Source organism: Pinus tabuliformis, chromosome 1_1 (assembly GCF_031772625.1).
Source record: "Pinus tabuliformis cultivar Carrire ecotype Pingquan chromosome 1_1, CPIR1, whole genome shotgun sequence".
NCBI classification, from domain to species: Eukaryota; Viridiplantae; Streptophyta; class Pinopsida; order Pinales; family Pinaceae; genus Pinus; species Pinus tabuliformis.
Genome location: NC_142297.1, coordinates 295,443,877 through 295,461,340, shown reverse-complemented (window position 1 = coordinate 295,461,340; position 17,464 = coordinate 295,443,877).

Sequence of the window (17,464 nt, the reverse complement as noted above, 5' to 3'; positions counted from 1 at the left end):
CTTCAAATCATAAACTTGCCCAGAAACTGAGCTAGAGTAGCTGCCCTCTACTTTGTATTTGAAAGATTCAAACACAATTCGATTCAGTACTCCCTTTGTTTATGAAATGAATAGCAAAACACAAACAACCAACAAGATACGATCCCCAGCGGAGTCGCCAATTTGTTGTTGGGAAAAGTATCCAATACGGAATGACCCTATCCCACTCTAAGGGTGATAGTACCTCAGCAACAACTGAATGCAAAGCTATTCAAGATTACTTATTTATGAGATGAGAGAGAGAAAAGAAGGATGATCTACTAACCGTTATCTTGCGCTAATAGTCGATCCAATCCTCACTCCTTGCTGCTTGCTCCTAGCTCCTTGCTGTTTCACCGGCCCAGCTACACAAAGATCCTGTAAAAGCACAAAGAAAGGAAACTACAAGAAGCATACATCCATAACTGATTCAAGGATTAGAATAAATCAAATATACAAGCATCAATTCGCCATAGAGACACATGCATATAGAAGAACCTCAAATACTTTATTAATAGAAGAAGTAAAGTTTTGAGAGTGTTACAACCATAATAGGCCCAATCCAGCAACACCTCCCAGCAGAAAGAAATCTCCTCTTCACCTCCTTCAAAGCAATCACCCAATAGTTCTATACTCAAACCAACAGCACTTCCTTACTTGCACAAAATTCCAGCCTCCCTAGACCTCATGAGAGAGCTCTATATATAGGAGATTTGGAGAAAGGATGAGTCAGCTTGAGGCTGGCATGAAGCTGACTAGTGTCCTCTCCCACTTCAGTTATTCTTCAGTTCTTGAGTCCACTTGGAGATTCTTGCTTCCACTTGGAGATCAAGACCCTCTTACTCATCACAAGGCGAATTCCTTGACCCAAGTGTCAGTTTGGAAGCTTCCTGGGCATTTGACACCTTGCAGAATGACTGTGCCACTTGGCCAATCTCACCCAGCGCAGGTAGCCTTCATTGCTTTTGACATTCAATGTAGGTACAGAGTGGAGCAGTTGACATTCAGTGCAGATGCTCAGTGGAGCAGCTGACATGATCCAAAAATAGCTTGTTTTTGAGTGTTTTCAGGTGGAGAACTGATTTTCAGTGCTGTGGTTTGCTGACCTTGTTCCTCTAGGGGTAGGAACAACATGTTTAGGGACTTTGGATCCCTCAGATTATCGACATTTCATGCTTCATGCTGTAAGGCACAAAAATGTCTATAACACTTGTGAAGACCAAGAGCAGAAAAACAGGGGCAGTTTCCTACTTTCCAGGAGCAGATAAGTGATGAGACATTAAGGGCCAGCAAGTAGTTTCAAACATCCACCAAAGCATAACTGATGAAGGCCATCTGTCAGAGAACGAATTTGGATTGTATTTAATGCTACTACCAACATGATGAATAGTTAGAATCCTAATTGTTCTAGGTCTCTAAAACTTCTAGTCAGTAGTCAATTTCATTTATTAGTTAGTTTTAAATGTTAATATGTGTCATCATAGGAAGAATTTGAGTATTCCTCATGCTGGAGGAGGAATCTCAGTTATGTAAAGAGCTCTATATATAGCAGAAGAGCTGATGTACAAAGGGTTGGAAATTTTCAGAGAAGAATGATATTGTGCCATTGTAGAAGATTATGTTTTATGAATGCAGACTTTGGCTTTACTTCTCAAGATTCAGAAAGAGTTCAATGGTGCTTGTTCTATGTTTTTCCTTATTTCCTTATTTGCAGTAGTATGAATATATGATGCTTAGAACTCATGGACATGCTCTAACTTCCTTCATACATTTATAGACTATGTTTCGTACATATCTCTATGTGTTAACTGATATATTGAACTTTGATGCCTTGACTTCCATTTTCAGCCGATACTATTGTCATACTAAGCTTTTCTGACTCCATAAGCCCAATGGATGTTTATTGATTACGTTTCAACCACTTACACTTCTTCATTTATTTAATAGAGTTAGCCATCTAATCTAGTATCAATATCATTAATTCTTTGAGAGAGCCCTCTCAGGTTGAGGAGGCTAAGGCTCAGCCAAAAGTAGGTTTGAAATAGTTACTCAAGGTCTACCTGATCAGCAGCCTATCAGGGGTGGTTTTTCGTGATAACATTTTGGTGTGTCTACCGAGAGTTTGGAGATTATTCATTCCTGAAATCAAGAAGCTAAACTTCTGAAAGTAGCAGGAGCTCAGAAAGTTTTTGAGGCTGTAAACTACCTTTGCAACTCCACACATCAAATAAAAAATTGGAAGGTGACTCCACTGCTAGGAGATCAATAGATTGATGAAGTTTCAAGATGATTTCCACTGCAAAAATGAATGCCAGGTATGCCCTATGAATCAGTCTCATATCCCTGGTTTTCTAAATCCTATGCCAAGGTTGATTGGTTAGAGGATCTTCCAATATTCAAAGATGAAAAGAAAGACAATGTTGCTCTTCATTTGGTTAGGTTTCATATGCATGTACGCAGTCTTAAGGTTCAGTTCCCTGAAGATTATCTCATGAGGATGTTTATGACCACTTTAGAAGGAAAAGCATGGTCTTGGTATAAAAGTTTGGAAAATGGTTCAATATATTCGCTTGCTAATTTTCATGATAAATTCTATGAGATGTATAAAGAGTGTCATCCCTCCTTGCTGCTGGTCCAAGATTGTTGTAAACATTCTTTAAGTCTTATTCAATATTTGGAGGATTGTTATGATGATGAATTTATGGATGAAGAAATTTTAGAGGCTCTTCATAACAATACATTTCAACACCAAGAAGAAAGGATAACATCCCATGCAATGCAACATGAAAATCAACAGGGGTTTACTTATGAAAATCATATTACATCCTCCGAGATTGATGTAGAGATGCATCAAACTTGCCAGTATTTTGATCATAAAGAGTATGAAAATGATTACAAACACCAAGAAGAAATGCTGGAAGAAATTTTTTATAACCCTCAGGCAGAGGAAAAGGTTGTTCATTTTTGTAATTCCTTGCAGCAGCTTACATCAAAGAGTGATCATAATAATGAGGAAAATTACATTGTTTGTGGGAATCATTCAGAAAAGCAGTTGGATAACATATCAAATAAAGGTTGTGTGACTAAAGATCAGTTCTTAGAAGTAACAGGATGCTATGAGAATCATCAAACTAACCATGTGTTTTTTGACCCTATAGCTAACTACATGGAAAAGATTTACTATTCAGGCTTCCAGTTATATTTTCATATTGAAGAAGAGTTACACCTCATGCTTCCTTGGTTATTTTAGTATCTGGTTTATTTTTGCTTCAAGCATAGTCAAGGGATTCAAGTGTCAGATCAGATCGATGACTGGCTTCATTGGAAGTTTCATGTTCCTTGAGCTACAAGTGGAGATTGCAACTGATAGGGTAAGTAGATTCAAATAAGCTCAGGGTAGGTTGACTGAGCAACTATTTCACTAGGTGCAGTTTGAATTTTTCTTGCAAAAAAAACCATTAAAGGCTTGAGGAGAAGATTGGGAAGAATTTCATAGTTTTATTCTAGAGAATGGATAGCGGCACTGGAGCTACAAGTTATTAGTGTACCACAGGGGTACATTATCCCAAGTGGAGCCACTGTTATCACTTAAAAAATGATTTCTAAATTTGGAGCATCAGTTCTATTCCAAAGGATTGGTGTTAGTCTTGGTCTAGTCTTTCCATGGTTTCTTTAGTGTCTAAGATCTAGAAAAGAGTCTTGCTGGTATGGTCAAATAGGGTCAACACTCCATTCTTGCCCATCACTGGTCCCACATCACACATTATTTCCATGTGTCAAGCTTGTGTCAAGGTTTACATTTTACATTTGTTCCTAAGTCATAATGCTAGATGGTGGTTAAGTCGCTTTTATGGTTTTTAGAGTCTAACTCAAAGGGTTGGAGTCCCATTTCCATCATCAAATAAACCTCAACAACCTTGTTTTACACTTTATGGATCTCATATCATGTTTTGAAAGTCATGTGTTTAGCCATTTTGGAAAATTTTTGAAACTTGCTACGAATCCACATTTTCGCAATGTAGACAGTGTAGAAAACTAGTTTTGCACTACGAAATCACTGAACTAGGAGTTTTCGTAGTGCACTACGAAACCCCTGAAGTAGCGTGTTTCAGCAGAAAAACTGTTTTTACTAGTCAACTTCCAGAAGGTTTCTTGAGCAGGTGAAAAATCAATTTTGAAAACTGAAAGAGGCTTTTGTTCCTAACATACTGAACTACAAAAACCTCTTTCAATTTCTTCAAATTCATTTTTAGGTGGGAGAAATTTATGGTTAAACTTGCGCTACGAAACTGCTATAGTTGCATATTTTGATATAGTTGACCAATTTTGAGGGACAAAGAGGAAACCTTTTTGAAAGAGGGTGTCTAAAGAAGGATCATTTTCATAGTACAAACATCCAACAAGGACAAAAATAGGCAAAGGAAAAGCATATATGAACCATAACCCATTTGTTATAAAAGTGATCACAGCTAGTATTGTTCATCATACTTCAGGCAGCGTTCAAGAAGGTTTTGTCTTCATGCAGGTGCATGAGCAAGGTCCACACATGAAAAACATGATAATCCAAAACATTTTTGTGTAATCAAAGAAGAATAGCAGGTATATTTGATTTCAAATATCCTTGTGAAGACCAAGAGCAGAAAAATAGGGGCAGTTTCCTACCTTCCAGGAGCTGATAAGTGATGAGACATTAAGGGCCAGCAAGCAGTTTCAAACATCCACCAAAGCATAACTGATGAAGGCCATCTATCAGATAACGAATTTGGATTGTATTTAATGCTACTACCAACATGATGAAGAGTTATAATCCTAATTGTTCTAGGTCTCTAAAACTGCTAGTCAGCAGTCAATTGCATTTATTAGTTAGTTTTAAATGTTAATAGGTGTCATCATAGGAAGAATTCGAGTTCTCCTCATGCTGGAGGAGGAATCTCAGTTATGTAAAGAGCTCTATATATAGCAGAAGAGCTGATGTACAAAGGGTTGGAAATTTTCAAAGAAACACTGATATTGTGCCATTGTAAAAGATTATGTTTTTATGAATGCAGACTTTGGCTTTACTTCTCAAGATTCAGAAAGAGTTCAATGGTGCTTATTTTATGTTTGTCCTTATTTCCTTATTTGAAGTAGTATGAACGTATGATACCGAGAACTAATGGACATGCTCTAACTTCCTTCATACATTTATAGACTGTGTTTTGTACATATCTCTATGTGTTAACTGATATATTGAACTTTGATGCCTTGACTTCCATGTTCAGCTGATACTGTTGTCATACTAAGCTTTTCTGACTCCATAAGCCCAATGGATGTTTATTGATTATGTTTCAACCACTTACACTTCTTCATTTTTTTAATAGAGTTAGCCATCTAATCTATTATCAATATCATTAATTCTTTGAGAGAGCCCTCTCAAGTTGAGGAGGCTAAACCTCAGCCAAAAGTATGTTTGAAATAGTAACTCAAGGTCTACCTGGTCAGCAGCCTATCAGGGGTGGATTTTTGTGATAACTTAGTGAAATATACTTTTGCTTTCACTTGGTTGGTTGTTTGAATTTGATTGTATGTTTTGTACCATGTCTAGTGTAGACAATTCATCCAGTTGAAAGGGTCTTGTCTCATTTAGTTGCATTTAAGGTTTTTCGAGTCACATCGTTAAGGCCTGAAAGCTGAGACATAACTAAAGATAAAATTTAAAATCAACTCAACTAACCTAAGACGCATTTGAAATCTAATGATCATATCTAGAAGGTCTAGGCTAGAGACATGTTCTAGCGTCTTTAAACCTAGTAGTTGTCATTAGCTTCGGCATTAGACAGTGCTAGTACGGATTTTTGCTCCTCGTAACATCGGGTATATAATGAGAGACCCCTCTAGGCTACAATCCTTTATCCATAGGAAGTTGAGTCAGCCGCCTTGCAAACGTGATACACCGAACACAACATTCAAGGAGATTTCCTGCCCGTACTTCTCGATTCACCGGGAGGTATTCTACAGTTCACGTTTACCTAGTAATCATTTTTACCTAGATCATCCAGAGTAGTCATTTGATATTTTTGACTCATTAAACTTAAAATATTATTCGAGTACTTGTCCTTCCAAGCTCGTTTCCAATCAAAAGTGATAGAGTCATATTTGTTTCTTTCTAGATTCTTAAAAAATGAAATAGCTCCAGTCTATTTATGCGTCTTAATAATTGATTGCCCACGATTTGATAACATCCTGTTAGTCTTTTATAAACCAAATCGTGAGTTTCCCTTAAGGAACATTTTAAAGCCTTGATGTTTATCTCTCTCTTTTCATGTTAACTAAGACAAGGTCATCATGGTTGAATGATCTGGTTCACCTAGTTCCTCTTCCTCTCCTTCATCTGAAAGATTGTTTGAGGAGTTGTTTCCTGAGTTACCAGAGTCACTCAAGGACCAAGGTGTTGAACTTAGAATTTTTTTGAGCATTCAATCTTTGTCATCTCATCCATCGCCTACTTCATATACCAGGTCACCTACTGATCTTGGCCTGGAATCTCCGGAAAATCCCATTCAAAGTCCTAAGAGTTTGTCAATCACTCACAGTCAGCTTGGACTAGATAACTATCCTCTGAATCCTTTTTTTGACCCTATTGTGATGTCACCACAACGTTTGTACATTTCATACGATCAGCCAGGTGTTCCTTTGGAATTTTCCCCTCATACTTCTTCGGTCATTCGTCGTTGCTTGTTCCCAGATATGGAACTTGAAGGCGATGCTCTAGTAACCTCTCCAAAGCAGCTAGAAGTTTCTACTCCACACAATATCGAGGATGAAGAAAATCCTTTTCCTCCTGGAGGTTTCCCCTATACGGGGACCATTCCCATCAGTGTGTTTCCTAATTATGTGTCTTTCGCACAGTTTGTAGGTTTTAACCCCGTACAGAAATTACTTGCATACGAATTCTAAAACACAAAAAATAAACAATGTGAGAGCATAACACATAAAACACATATACACAGAGATTTTCCCCTGAATCCCAAAATCGGGAATACCAGCTTAATTTTTCATCATTTTCCTTTCAATTTTATAATACATATATATACATGCCGAAGCATCCAATACCATGGACCGAAAACCATCGTGTCCAAAACCATGTGCGAAAATTATGCACAAAACCATAGGTAGGTCCGCCCAACCTAACATAGGGTCCAAAACCCCATAGAGTGGGGTTACCTGCACCCCTCAAACCCCCTGTGACTCCCCCCACTACGCAATCAATGCAACGAAGGGGGGCTGTGCCCCCCTTCTAACCCACTGGTTAACTACGTGGGCTAGTCGTGGAAAGAATATAACAAAACCCAACATTCTCCCAGTTGTTTTTTTCTTTCCACAGGGAGCCACAAGAGAGCTTAGTCATTTATCCAACCCTTCAATGCCCATTTTTTCTCTACACCAAGATAATTTCTCAAAGCTCACAGATTTTGTCAATGCATCTGCAGTATTCTACAAAGTGTCCACCTTTACCAGCAAAACCCTTTTGTCTTTTATCATATCCTTCACAAAGTGATATTGAATATCATTGTCCTTTGCCTTTCAATGATATGCAGGGTTCTTTGCCAAGAAAATTGCACTTTGGCTATCAGAGTCCATCCTTATAGCTCCCTGTACTAACCTCATACATGAAAACAATCTCTGCAACCAAACTGCTTCTTTGCTTCCATGAGTAGTTGCCATGTATCCTGCCTCTGTAGTTGATAGTGCCACTACAGATTGTTTCTTACTCATCCAACTAATTGCACCTCCAAATAGGTTAAACACATACCCACTTGTAGATCTTCTTTGATCCAGATCTCTAGCCGAGTCTGCATCAACAAAGCCACGGATGTCCAAAAGTCTCTCCAATCTTGGTCTTCCTTGGTAGCACAAACCATAATCACTAGTGCCATGCAAATACCTGAAAACCTGCTTCACTGTTGTCCAGTGCTGCTTCCTTGGTTTTGACATAAACTTGCTCAATACTCCCACTGCATGTGCAATATCTAGTCTAGTATAGACCATCACATATATCAGGCTATCGACTACACTTACATATGGAACACGGGACATGTCCTCTTCCTCTTCTTGTGTCTTATGACACTATTCAGCAGATAACTTTACACCTATAGGAATAGGAACCTTCACCGGTTTACTATCTTGCATATTAAACCTCTGCAATATTGTCTTGACATACTTCCTCTGTATAACCAGATCTTCCTCTTTTTCTGATCTCTTTTAGTTTTCATGCTCAAAATATAGTTTGCAGCACCAAGAACTTTCATGTCGAATTTGGAGGACAAATGGGTCTTCAAATCCTGGATAATTTCTTTGTCATTTCCAACCAGCAACATATCATCCACATACAAGGCCAGATAGATAAAATGGTCACCAACTAATTTAAAATACACACAGTGATCTTCTTTTCCTCTAGTGAAGCCAAGTCCCCATATAAATGTATCAAATTTCTGATACCACATCCTTGGTGACTGTTTTAACTCATACAAAGACTTCTTTAACTTGCATACCATTTCTTTCTTACCCTTCACCTTAAAACCTTCAGGTTGCTTCATGTAGATCTCCTATTTTAGATCCCCATGAAGAAATGTTGTCTTCACATCCATCTTTTCTACCTCAAAATTAAAAGTAGCAACAACAAATAAAAGTAATCTAATAGAAGTTATCTTAGAAACAAGAGGAAAAATATCACCAAAATCAATTCCTGGCACCTGTGAATAACCTTTTGCTACCAACCAAGATTTGTATTTCTTCACCTTTCCTTTTGCATTTGTCTTCTTCTTGAACACCCATTTGCTGCCAATGGGTTTCCTTCCAACAAACAACTCCACCAGATCCAAAGCCTCATTTTTGTTCAATGATGTCATTTCATCAACCAGGGTCTCTTTCCAGAGTTTTCCATCCTTTGAATCTACTGCTTCCTTCACAATTCTGGGATCATCATCAGTAACAGATAAAGAAAAATTTGAACAAAAAGTAGATGGACTATACCTTTTTGGCTGCATTCTTTCTCGAACTGATCTTCTCACACCCGGAGTTTGTGGCTCTTCATCTTCTGATTCCTCCTCTACTGTAGAGCCTGATTCTTCCTCCTTAAGCTGAAACTCTATCTTCTCAGGTTCCTCTAGTTGGAATTCATGTTTAATAACATATTTCACCTCTTTGAGCACCACATCTCAGTTGTACACAACCTTCCTTGTTATTGGGTTCCAAAGCTTATAACCCTTTCAACCATCTTTATACCCAATAAAGATGCACTTTTTAGATTTAATATCCAACTTGATTCGTTTCTCCTTTGGAACATGTAAACATGCATCACATCCAAATAACATTAGATGTGAAAGAAAGGGTTTCTTACCAGTCCATACCTCTTGTGGAGTCTTATCCTCCAACACTGATGAAGGTGATCTATTGACCAGGCAACATGTTGTCTCCACCCCCTCTGCCTAGAATTATTGTCCTAACCTGGCACCACTGAGCATGCTTCTTGCCCTTTCCATCAACGTCTTTTTCATTCTTTATGCAACTCCATTTTGCTCAGGTGTGTATTGAGTAGTCCTCTGCCATGCTATACCACACTTCTTACAAGATTCTTTAAATTCCTTACTGCAAAACTCTCCACCATTATCTGTCCTCACCACCTTTATCTTCTTCTCTATCTGGTTTTCCGCCATAGCCTTAAATTCTTTAAACCTGTCAAATACTTCAGATTTCTTCTTAAGGAAATATATCCATGTATTCCTTGAGAAGTCATCTATAAATGATACATAGTACACAGACTTACCCATTGATGGAACCTTCATAGGTGCAAACACATCACTGTGCACAAGATCTAATATATGTTTCACCCTCTTACAACCAGAGGGGAAACTCACCGATTTTTCTTCCCATATACACAATTCTCACAAAAATCAAAATCAAGAGAGCTATTACTCATACCTTCTACCATACCTTTACCATGAAGTATTCAAAGGCCCTTCTCTCCAATATGTCCAAGCCTTTGATGCCACAGCATGGTCTTCTCTCCAGAGACCACTAGATTTTCTGCTCCACTTTCAGGAACCACGTAACTGTTGCACCCATCAACAACAGTGCTACCTTGCAACTTGTAGGTATTTCCAATTTGAACTCCCTACATCAATACCAATGCCCCGGAACCATCTTGTAGTTATCCTTCTCGAACACTGTTTTTACACCTACATCATCTAGCTTTCTTAGAGAAATTAGATTTCTGTCTAATGCAGGAATATGCAGAACCCCTGGAGGTGTTCTAACCCTTCCACCTTACAACTTCAACTTCACTTTTCTGCGACCAACGATTATAGCCTTCCTTTCATCCCCCAAGAAGACATCACAACCATCATATTTCTCATACCCTCACAATCACTTTCTATGGGGAGTGAAGTGAAAGGATGCACCTGAGTCATTCAACCTACATCATGATCTACATGTGTACTTGAATAAGCCAAGTACACATACCCACCTTCATCTGAGGTGGTTTTCGTCTCTGCAGAAGGAGCATCATCAGATCCCTTTCTTTTGTCAGGAGCTTTAGATTTACAATCATTTTTGTAGTGCCCTTCCATTCGGCATTTCCGGCACACCACCTTTACAGGTTTTCTTAGAGATCTACCTCTAGATTTAGATCTCCCACTTGATGACTTATTTTTGTTTCTGTTCTGGGACCATCCTCATATAGATAAGGAACCACCATTCTAGCTCTCCATATTTTTCCGTCTCATTTCCTTCGTCAGCAAGGATGAGACTATTTCATCAAACTACAAGGAATTTGTGTTGCTACTTATTACAATAACCAGACTATACCACAAATTTGGTAGAGAACACAACAAACTGATGCATTTATCTTCATCTGAAATTTTAATATCAATAGATAATAACTGACTTACCACAATATTAAATGCATTTAGATGCTCTATCACCAAGTCTCCATCTTTCATCCTCAGGTTATACAGCTTTTTCCACAAGAACAGTTTATTCACCAGAGACTTAGAATGGTACAAAGTCCCTAACTTGTCCCACAAAGCCTTCGTCGTAGCTTCCCCTCATACATTTAGCAATATTGAATCTGAGACACACAATCACATTGTGCTCTTAGCCTTCTGATCCAAATTCTTCCATTCTTCATCAGACACTCCTGTTGGTTTAGTACCCGGGTCTACTATGATGCATTGATCTTTATCCACCAACAGATCCTCCATCTTGAGTTTCCACAACTCAAAACTCTGACCATTAAATTTCTCGATCTCTATCTTTCCACTTCTCACCATATTCTTTCACCACCAGAATCAGTCTCGCATATCTCCCACTGAATAGGGTCTACCACAGGCCCGAGCGAAACCCCTCAGCAGCAAAGCCATCCCCTTGAAGCTAAAACAACTCTGATACCAAATGTAGGTTTTAACCCCATATAGAAATTACCTGCATACGAATTCTAAAACATAGAAAATAAACAATGCGAGAGCATAACACATAAAACACATATACAAAGATATTTTCTCACGGATCCCAAAACCGGTACTACCAGCTTGACTTTTCATTATTTTCCTTTCAATGTTACAATACATATTTATACGTGCCGAATCATCCAATACCATAAACCAAAAACCATCACGTCCAAAACCATGTGCGAAAATTATGCACAAAACCATAGGTAGGTCCACCCAACCTAACATAGGGTCTAAAACCCCATAGAGTGGGGTTACCTGCACCCCTCAAACACCCTGTGACCCCCCCCACTACACAATCGGCACAACGAAGGGGGGGGTTTTCCCCCCTTCTAACCCCCCGGTTAACTACATGGGCTAGTCATGGAAAGAATGTAATAAAACCCAAAACATTTGGTTTAAGGTACACCTAGTGCCTCATCACTTTACCATAACTGTGTTTGGGCATCAGGCATCATACCTACTACCGGTCTGTTCGTTGTGAACATGACCTCCCAACAGGTTGTTACCTCAGTCCTGGTGAAACCCACCATTCTGAATCCTCTTGTATTGTCTGTCCCAGTTACCCGTCTGGTTCAACCGGCAGTCTTGAGGAATGTCTCTGTCAGTTCCTCCATCCCTCTGGTCAGTGGCCAAGTTGTGCCACTGCCTGGGGGGTATAACCTGAATGGTTCTATGGTGTCATGCACCACTAATGTGAGTGCCTCATAGGCTCACATGCTTGGTATGAAACAACCTTCTTCTGGCATTATTCAAAACCCTGTTGATCTTGTTGGATCAAGCAATGTCCAGTACGAACAGGTTCAAAATCTCATTGGTCCATCTGGGTCAAGCAATGTCCAGTATCAGAAGCATTATGAGGCTCAATTCCAATACCAAACTACTTACGTTCCATATCATTCTCAAGGAATGGTTAATCAACCTTACACCCTTCAGTTTGGGTAGTACGTTCAGCCTGGCTCATCCACTTTCAAGGGTGGCTATGGCCAGATTCAGTTCACTAATTTTCTAGGCACTGTTCAGGTACCCTTGCAACAGAAAGGACAACCTCTACCACAACAAGGGAAACCTTTGTTGCCACAAGGGCAACCTTTGTTGCAGTAAGGGCTATCCACACAAGAACAAGAGAAAAGGATCCTGTAGTAAGGTCAACTAAAACAATCGCAAGGGAAACCCTTGCAACAGTTGCAACAAACCGTATAGCAGCAGATGCAGTATGCTCCCCAAACCTCCCAGCCCATGTCCTCGCGGGGCCAACCTCCACAGCCCTAGGGACAAATTTTGTAGCCGCAAGGCCAACCCTTACAGCAGCAAAAGCACCCCAGTTAGCAGCATCCCTTGTATATCTATCAACAGCATGAACCCTTGCAAGGGTAAGGCCAGGTTCAAGTTGTGTAGTAGCATGCCCAAAATCCTAATGTCCTAGGTCAATAGGTCAAGAATTGTTTTGGCCAAGGGCAGCAGGTAGAAAACCATAATGTCCTAGGTCAACAGGTACATAATTCTTTTGTTCAAGGGCAGCAGGTACAAAATCCCTATGTCTAAGGGAAAAAAGTGTATCATCCTTATGCTCAATGACACCAGGTCCAAAATCCTCTTGTTCAGGGACAATAGGTTCACCTCCCATATGTTTAAGAACAATAGGTGCAATATCCATATGTCCAAGGTCAACAGGCTCAACAGCCTCTTAACTCGTATGTTTCTTTTTGGAAATAATACTGAGATGGGGGGGTGAATCAGTATTAGCAAGTTAACAATATTTCATTTCCATAATCAGATTCATATACACTACTTCAGTTAATATAACTTACGTGTATACGCAACTGTATTTAAGGAAACTAGTGTATACCTTGCAAACTTATAATTTAGTTAGTTGATCTTTAATCTGTGCATCATAACCATATAAACAATAACCAGGTGCAATAAAAATAGAACAGAAAATCACACACATGAACACAAGATATAAGGTGGAAACCCAATGTGGGTGGAAACCACCTACTGCAATCGTCTCTACCTTCCTTTAATAAGAAACTTCTTTTTACAATTTTTGTACTGGTGCAGTCTTATACCAGTACGTAGGCTTCTACCTGCAGAAGGCTACAACCTTATCTCATTCTCCAGATTCTCTTGGAAGGGAGCTACAACCCCCTAGCTCTTGTACTAGTTGATGTGTTTACTAGTACGTAGGTGTTGACTTACATAAGGTTACAACCTTCTCTTTTCTTCCAGGGACCACATTTCATAAACTTTCAGACTGGATCCATCAATAACATCAATCAAACATCAAATATATCTGCATCAACCAATCTCCTTTGCACCAACCAAAACTGAATCAAACAATCACTTCTCAGAATGTTGTAACTAGAATACAGTAACAGTAACCAGAACCCAACCCAAACCTAGAACACTGCAACAACAAATAGAAGTAGCTAAAGCATATTTTATGAGGTGTACGCTACTTCAATGTGTCGAGCCTGTGTGCATACGCACTTTTCTCCAGGTGAAACTGCGTATACGTTATTTTGAAATGCAGAACCAGCGTGTATACGCGCCTTTGCTATAGTGAGCTTGCGTACAGATCTGTAAATGATGATTTAACCTTTACAACTATTCAAACATTAATTATACCTAGATCATCATATTTACATATTATGACATGTGCCAATTATTCAGATAAAATATCAAAACCACATAAAGGTACTTCACTTCAAGGCTTAAGATCTTGACCCATCAATAGATCTTATCAAGCGCTGAGGTTCGTCCTTGATTTAGATCCAGCTATGCCCAATAATCTGTATTCTCGATCTCACTCTTCATATGATATTCAATACTTGAGTGCCTTGCCTAATGATCTTCTCCTCCTTTTATAGTCTTAGGCCTTTCTCAATACCATGGACCAAAACCACTTGGAACAATATCTTGGACCAAATACATAGGGTCAACACTTCGGACAAGATACCTTGGACAAATACCATGGATCACAATACCATGGACCAAATACCACGGACAAAAACTAAGTTTTCCAACATGTACGCGCCTTTCCTTCTATGAAAGTGCGTGTGTACACTATACGCGCCTTTTGGTCTATGAACCCACATGTACACACGGCTTGGTCAATAAAGAACCTACGTATACCTCTTTTTCTTCAATTCGAGAGTCTGAATTGTGATCTATCCTCTGAGTGAGTTACCATCAAGGAAAACACCTATATCATAGTGCCAAATTTGTGCCATAATGCCAACAATCTCCCCCTTTGGACTTGATGGCAACCGCAAGTGACTCTCCCCCTTTTTCATCAAGGGCAAAGGGTTATGTTCCCCTTGAGTACATGCTGAATTCTCTAATATGTTGAAATGTGATGATTTAGCTCCATGCTTGGGTCCATGCTCCCCCTGAAAATAAGCAAGGTCTACAAAAATATGTTCTAAAAGAAGAACATGACTCTATACATACATCATAAATGACCTTCCTATCACCAATGACTCCTACATACATTCATCTCCCAACCAATTGGGGATATACCAAGTTTGACTCATCCACCCAACTAAGTGGGGATATACCAATTGTTCATACATTACCTCATCCATCCCATGCATAGTGGGGAAACAAAATATGTCGTTTCATAACCTTGACATTAAAATATATACATGACATAGAGACCAAATATCTAAAACAAGACCATGATAGTCATCAGCAACTATCATCAGCAGCATTTGTCAATCACCATCCAGACCAACAACCATGATCTCCCCCTGAACCTATTCCACTTGAAACAAAAAAACTGTGAATTTGTACCAAGATCTTCTAAGATAATGCCAATAGTGCATTATTAGAAGTATATGCTCCCCCTGAACCTATGCCAGATGATATCGGACTCCTTTCTTCTTGAGTCTGGCCCACTGCTTTTCTTCTAACCAACATATATGCTACTATATCCACAGTAACCAGCATATGTATGCGAATACGCTTCATGAAACTCATGTACAACCACTTTTCTCTGAAATAGATAAGTTTTGATAATAGGATGATGCATCAACTACTCCCAACTTCTATTTGAGATATTCAAATGTATCTCTGGGCAGTGGTTTGGTGAATATATCAACAACCTGTTCTTTGGAGGGAACATACTCTAATTTGACATTTTGTTCAAGCATTTTTTCACGTAGAAAATGATATTTGATGGGTATGTGCTTAGTCTTGGAATGCATGACTAGATTCTTTGAAATACTAATGGCACTTGTATTATCACATAAAATGGATATGGGTGGAGTACATGCGATCTGAATGTTTTGCGATGTTTGCATCATCCAAAGAAATTGTGTACAACAAGATGCAATAGACACATATTTTGCTTTAGCTGTAGATAATGCAATCGAACTTTGTTTCTTGTTGAACCAAGATACTAATCTGGAACCCATATAGAATGCGCCCCCACTAGCGTTTTTTTTTTCATCCACACTTCCTACCCAATCTACATCTGTATATGCATGAAGTGTAAGATCTGTATCTCTAGGATACCATAAACCAAAATTATGAGTTCCTTGAAGATATTTGAAAATTCTTTTGATTTCCTGAAGGTGTGATTCCTTTGGATTTGCTTGGAATCTTCCAACTATTCCCACTGCATGCATGATGTCTGGTTGGGTACATGTTAGATTAGGAAGACTGCCGATCATGGATCTATAGGTTGGTTGATGTACTGCTGTTGACTTATCATTTGAGCTGAGACTGCATCCTGTTACCATAGGGGTACATAATGGTTTAGAATATTCCATGCCGTATTTTTTCAAGATCTGCTTGAGATACTTGGTTTTTGACAAAAAAAATACCATCTTTATTTTGTTGAACTTGTAGACCAAGAAAATATGTAAGTTCACCAAGCAGGGACATTTAAAATTCTTGCTGCATTACCAAAGCAAAATTTTGACTCATGGCTTCTTCATTTCTACCAAAAATGATATCATCAACATACACAACAAGTATTAGCAATTTCTTATTGTCAATCTTTGTATATAGATTGCTATCAGCTGATCCTTTTGAAAAACCTTGTTGATGGAGGTATTTGTCAAGACGGTAATACCAAGCCCTTGGAGCTTATTTTAGACCATAGAGAGCCTTTCTAAGTTTGCATACAAGTTTTGCATCATTTCAAAGGATGAATCCATTTGGGTGCTCAATATATACTTCTTCTTCTAAGTCTCGATTAAGAAAGGTAGATTTTACATCCATTTGGTATACTTTGAATTTCTGAAAACTAGAAAAAGCAAGGAACATTCTTATGACTTCAAGTCTAGCAATAGGTGCAAAAGTTTCTTCAAAATCTATATCTTCTTGTTGACCATACCTTTACAAACAAATCTGGCCTTGTTTCCAATAACTTCTTCATTTTCATTTAGCTTGTCTTTGAATATCCATTTGGTTCCTACAACATTCTTATCATCAGGTCTACGAACTAATTCCCAAGTATTATTCTCTTCAATTTTCTCAAGTTCTTCATTCATGGCCTTAACCCAACATTCATATTTTCATGCTTCAATTACATTTTGAGGTTTAATGGAGGAAAGCAATGCTAGGTAGCTTGAAGCTTCTGTAATAGTTCTTCTTGTCTGCACACCTGCCTCTTTTTGCCCCAATATTTGAGTCTTTGGATGATTTTTCTGAACATACTTGGATGAAGTCTTTTCTTCTGCCATTATATGTTCTTCTGGTGCTTCATTGGTTTCTTCTTCTTCATAATTAGTCTGATTTGATGTGGAAGGATAACCCTCATCTTCTCCACACTCTTCAGTTTTTACTTGCTTTGGATTTTTGCCTACTTCATCAACCACAACATCAATATTTTCAACAATTTTCCCAAGTTTTTTATTATAACACTTATATCCTTTACTTCGGGAAGAATAACCAAGGAGAATGCCTTCATCTGCTCTAGGTTTAAACTTGCTATGTTTTTCATCAATCCT